General features: G+C 35.9%; 1 pseudogene; it reads left to right on the top strand.

The window, feature by feature from the left end:
* Positions 1-695: 695 nt before the first annotated feature.
* LOC140173675 (tropinone reductase-like 3) lies at positions 696-2,575 on the top strand (annotated as a pseudogene).
* The last annotated feature ends 3,325 nt before the right edge of the window (positions 2,576-5,900 follow it).

The raw sequence follows: 5,900 nt of genomic DNA, 5'->3' as shown, positions 1-5,900 counted from the left end.
CTCAAATTAAACCTAAAATCCCTAATTCTATACACAAACCCTAACCCTTTTACCCCACCGTCTTACTGCCATTCACCACTGCCATCCCTTCCCAAAAATCCAATAGTGAGCTGCTTCTGAAAACAAACGAAAAGAAAGAAAGAAAGAAAGAAAGAAACAGAGGGAGCGAAGAGGAGAAAGGGGGAAAAGAAAGGGAGAAAAGGAAAGGAAGAGAGGGGGAGCTGCGCCGGCGGCACTGAACCCACCGTCGCCGTTGACGCTGCCGAGGGAAGGAAGACCGCGACCATCACAAGGAGCGGCGTACTATGCGCGTACGCGTCACCATGCGCAGTTCAACCATAGCAAATCTTATATTGTTTCGAAGCCCCGGATGTTAGCTTTCCAACCCAACTGAAACCGCATCATTTGGACCTCTGTAGCTCAAGTTACAGTCGTTTAAGTGCGAAGAGGTCGGCTTGACAGCTTTCCGGTTCTTTCATTTCTTCATGAGTTCTCCAACTTTTCATGCCTTCTTTATGATTGACGTCATCCTCGCGAGCTATCACCACCTCACCGTCCTTAAGTTGCAGTGCCATGGAGCCAGCCTCGCCGCCATCGCCGTTCGCGTCCCATCGCCACCGCTAGAGGGAGGCCGCCGTCGGATCCAGCCATATCGTTAGCACAGAGCCGCCTATCCGCTGCCGGGAGACAGATCCATGAAGAGAGAAAGAGAGGGAGCTCGCGCTGCCTTCTCATGCATCAGATCCATCGTTCGCCGTCGCCGCCTCTGTTCTATCGTCATCTCTTCTCGCAAGCAGGTCCTTTTCCCTTTCTCTTCATCTTTGCCTCCAATTAATTATATTCATTACTCAATTTCCTTGTTTCAACAGCAAATGTTGACGAGGCTGCAGAGAAACTTAGGGCTAAAGAAATTGAAGTTTTGGCCCTTGTTTGCCATGTCTCCAACGATCAAAAGAGAAAGGATTTGATTAAAAAAACCGCACAGGTCACCCTTTTCTATTCATTTTTAACGAATTGCATTATCCTTTATTAAAGTTTGTTTGAATGCTGTTGAATATGCTGTTGAACATTACATAAGTGTGGAAATATAGATGTGCTTATGTCAAATGCAGCTGCAAATCCTTCTGTTGACCCTATTTTGCAAACCAAAGACTCTATTCTTGACAAGCTTTAGGAGATTAATATTAAGGCCTCTATACTTCTTCTCAAGGTAAATTAGTTCAAGGTGTCAATTGTTTGTTGTTATGACCTAATGTTCTAATTGATGTGTTAACAACCTTTATGTTCTTGCAGGATGCAGCTCCTCACTTGGACAAAGGCTCATCTGTGGTTATTATTTCCTCCATCACCGGCTTCAATCCTCTAGCTTCTATGTCTATGTATGGAGTGACCAAAACAACCCTTTTTGGACTTACCAAAGTAGGTACTTCACTTGCCCTACAAAGTGTTCCTTGAACATCTAACAAAACTACATATATCTTCTTGTTTTTAAGTTTGATAATTATTTGTAATATGCTGCATAGGCATTAGCTGCTGAGATGGCCCCAAACACTTGTATAAACTGTATTGCTCCCGATTTTGTGCCAACTAATTTTGCCTCGTTTATTACAAGTAATCAATCAATTTTTAGTTTTCCTTTCATTTTCTATGGATAGATTTTGTTTTCTCTAATTTATGCTATTGGAAATTTATTACTCTCTCTGTTTTATTTTGTAAATAATTAAATATGCTTTTACCTTTGTTAATTTAATTTTGTTGATATAATTTCATTCACTACAAGAAAATAGAACATTTGTTGTGAATGCTGAATTTGGTGGATATAATTTCGGTCAGCAGCTTAATTTACAATACAATATTTAACCACTCATTTTTCCACTCTTGAATTAATATATCCTTCTTCCTTATGTGATCTTTACAAATCAGGAAATCCATTCCATGCAAAGCTTCCCAAGTCAATTGAAAATATGTCCAATTTGGAACTATTTGATGCTGATGCTTAGAGTATTGATGGTGAAATCCCTTTGAAAATTGGAAACTTAACTAATCTGTACACGCTAAGTGTGTACCGAAATGATTTAAGTTGAACCACTCCAACTACAATCAAAGGTTTACAATCTCTTCAATATTTGAATCAGTTGATGAGCAAAAACCATTTAGCCATCTTACTAGATTACTTTCAGCCATCAGTTTTATTGGTAATGTGTTATGATAAACAAGTTATGTTGAGTAGTTGATTTTTATATTCGGTTCATTAGAAAATACTTACGATTCTAAGTACTAAAGTATTGAGCGTTAACAGATATGCTGCTAGAGCTTGTTAGGAGAGAAAAGAGTGCTGGAATAAAACTAGATGTTGATCTTGATATCTTCATGAAGGTATGCTCTTCATTAATTATTTTTTTCCTTCTCTTTTTCAGGAAGTATTTTCTCCTCTGTTTCTCCAGTACAAAAGCTTCTTACATAAACTAATAATCTAATCTATTTTCTTTTGTAGTCAGTAGCTTTTGGAGGACAGGAAACAAATCTTGTGGTAGAGTACATCAGAAAAGTATTCATTAAGCAAATTGCGAAATAGTTTAATGTTTGTTGAGTTGATAAAAATGTAAAAATAGATATTTATAGGCTCTAGCGACTAATATCCCATTTCAATACAACTTACATCATATTGACATTTTTATAAGTCTTCCAAACTCTTAAGTGCTAAGATATTTTTCACAAAGATATTAAGTTTGGACATATGTGGAGACACATTGGTGGGCGATGAAATGCTCAAGGAGAGGGACAAAAGAAGTGACTTATAACAGGTTTATTATAACATTGACATATAATTTGTCTTATATTTTAGTATGTTCTATGCTAACCAATTGATGTGAGATTTGCAGGAGACTTACTGATTGAAAATATGTTGATAATTTTGTTAATTTAAGTTTTGTTAATTGTAATGGTTATTACAAGAAAAAGTGTATTTTTCGGCGCTAAAAATCGACAGTTATCTCTCCCTTCGATATTTTTTGACGGCTTGCTGTCAATATTATTAAAAAAGATAATTAAAAATAAAATATTAAAATCGACAGCAAAGCCGTCGATATTTTTGGTAATCCATTAACCGTTCTCTTATTATCGACATATTGTCGACGGATCGTGGGTGAAAAGAACTTTTATTTTAAAATCGACGAACATAGCATCTATTTTATTATTTAAAATATCGACAAATTTTGTCGTCGATAAATTTAAACGTTCTTGATCACTTTTTAAAATTAAGCAGATGGTACAGATTTAATGTATAATATCGATGTGTAGGACGTTATTTTTTTTCAAATTAAAATTGACAGGTATGCTGTCGATTTTTATCAATAAAATTAATTTCCTTCCACTCACTCCCCGCGTTTCCTTCATTTTCCCAAAATCACCATTTCAATTTTCACCAATCCTTATCTTATCCCTAAATTCACCTCGTATACTTTAACACTCCTTCTCTATTGCTGCCGTGCCGCCGTCGTTCTGCTGCTTCCCTCGCATCGCTGCTGCCGTCGCTCCGCTGCTGCCATCGCTTCGTCTCTCTGCACCGTTGTTGTTCCTGCTCAATCAAAATTAGTTACTCACTTACTCTCTCTCTTTTGTTCTTCATTGATTTTTCATCAATTTTTTGGATAAAAAATTTGCTTTACAATACTACAGAATAGTGACAAACCCCAATTTGACGGTTTATTTTGTATTGAGTTTAGAGTGTTTTGATAACCTTTTGTCACATTTAGCCTATGAATTATCATGGTTTTGTTATCTCTCCCATATTTGTGCTTAAGTGTAAAAACATGCTTTTTAAGCCTTATTTTGATGAATTCTAGTTTCTCTTTGATTCCATAAGATGCCTTGATGTGTTTGCTAGTAATTACAGGATTGAAATAGGCTAGGCATGGATCAAAAGGAAGCAAGGAAGGAAGCATAAAAGTGGAGAGAAGCATAAAAAGTCAAAGAAGCAAAGTCAGTCATGCACGCGCACGCGCACAAGGCGCTCGCGTGCACGGTGCGAAACAGGTCAAGGACGCGCACGCGTACCGTGCGCGCACGCGCCGATGATGGCACATGACCTCTCTAATGCAACACGTGCCTAGTGATTTGAGAGGGTTTCTGAACCCATTTTGGCACCAAATGCTAAGGAGGAGGAATATAAGGATGAAGGATTAATAGGGAATGAACTAGGCAATAATACACTACTCACTAGGATTAGTTTTAGAGTTAGTTTCTAGAGAGAGAAGCTCTCACTTCTCTCTAGAATTAGGATTAGGTTTAGGTTAATCTCTCTTCTTAGATCTAGGTTTAATTCATGCTTGATTCAATTCTCCTCTATCAATTCTTAATCTTCTCATCTCTCTCTTTCTAGTTATGTGCTCTCGTAATTGTAATTCTCCATTTTGTTTTGGATAGATTGTTGTTCCTTTGTTTCCTTTCAATAATGCAATTTGAGGTAATTCATTATAATTGTGATTTCCTCGGTTGTTGTTGATTAATTCTTTGCAATAATTGTTGTTAAATTCTATTCTTGTTATGAATTTACTAAGCTTTTCTTATATGCCTTCCAAGTGTTTGATGAAATGCTTGGTTGGATTTTAGTGTAGGTTTTGTTCCTCTTGGCCTAGGTAGAGTAGTTAGTAACTCTTGAGTTATCCAATTCCCTTGTTGGTTGACCATTAGAAATTGCTAATTGATTTGAATGCCTCTAAAGCTAGTCTTTCCCTTAGGAGTTGATTAGAACTTGAGGAATCAAATTGATTCATCCACTTGACTTTCCTCCATGGTTAGAGGTTAACTAAGTGGGAGCAATGAACAATTCTCATCACAATTGAGAAGGATAACTAGGATAGGACTTCTAATTTTCATACCTTGCCAAGAGTCTTTTATAGTTGTTAGTTTATTTTCATTGCCATTTACTTTCATGCCTCTTATCAAAACCCCAAAACAACTCAAACCAATAACAAGACACTTTATTGTAATTCCTAGGGAGAACGACCCGAGGTTTGAATACTTCGGTTTATAAATTTTAGGGGTTTGTACTAGTGACAAACAACTTTTTGTATGAAAGGATTATTGATTGGTTTAGAAACTATACTTGCAACGAGAATTCATTTGTGAAATTCTATACCATCAAAAATCTAATCGTCAAATAGGTCTTTAAAGATTGGTTTGGTACTAATCATTAATCTAATTTGGATCCTAAGGCAACTTAAAAAGCACGGAAGAACCTAGTATCTAATTTCTTCAATCCCTAATTTCTCATATTCACTTCAATTATTTTGTAGCATAAACTCAAGTTTTTTTATTCACTACTTTTTTCAATGATTCTGTTTGTATTGAGCAACTTTAATTTGTTTTCTTTTGTTTTAGATTGAATCTTCACTCTATAATTTGTTACTGAACTCTTTTCAAAGCCAACTTCAGTTTCATTTGGAAATCCCCTATTTCTGGTGTAAACTATAACCTAATTGTTATCTCCTCTTTTCTAAATCTAGAAATCTTGGTTATGTTTTTTCTGGTCCTAATCATGACTCTCTGAAGTCATGAACTCTACTGAAAGGAAAGAATTATTCAGAAAGTTTTAATTTATGCCTAGAATTAATCATGTTTGTGGTGGCTAAGTCATCTGAAATCTAAACTAAATATAGGTGTTGTTTCTTTTTGCATTTTGTGTAGGACACAAATCTCTCTATTTCATTGCCTACATTCTGAACGGGTTGACTAGTTGTTTGCACTTATTAGATTTATTACAAGATTTAACAATGACTAATTTGTTTCCATAAACTAATGATAGTTAAATCTTGGTCATGGTTTTTTTTGTTCTATTTTATTTTAAGAGCTAATATGTGTCTAAGTTTTGTGCTTGCAGAAAACAAGTTCGCAGTGGG

Source organism: Arachis hypogaea, chromosome 6 (assembly GCF_003086295.3).
Source record: "Arachis hypogaea cultivar Tifrunner chromosome 6, arahy.Tifrunner.gnm2.J5K5, whole genome shotgun sequence".
NCBI lineage: Eukaryota > Viridiplantae > Streptophyta > Magnoliopsida > Fabales > Fabaceae > Arachis > Arachis hypogaea.
This window is presented reverse-complemented; position numbering and strand designations above follow the sequence as displayed.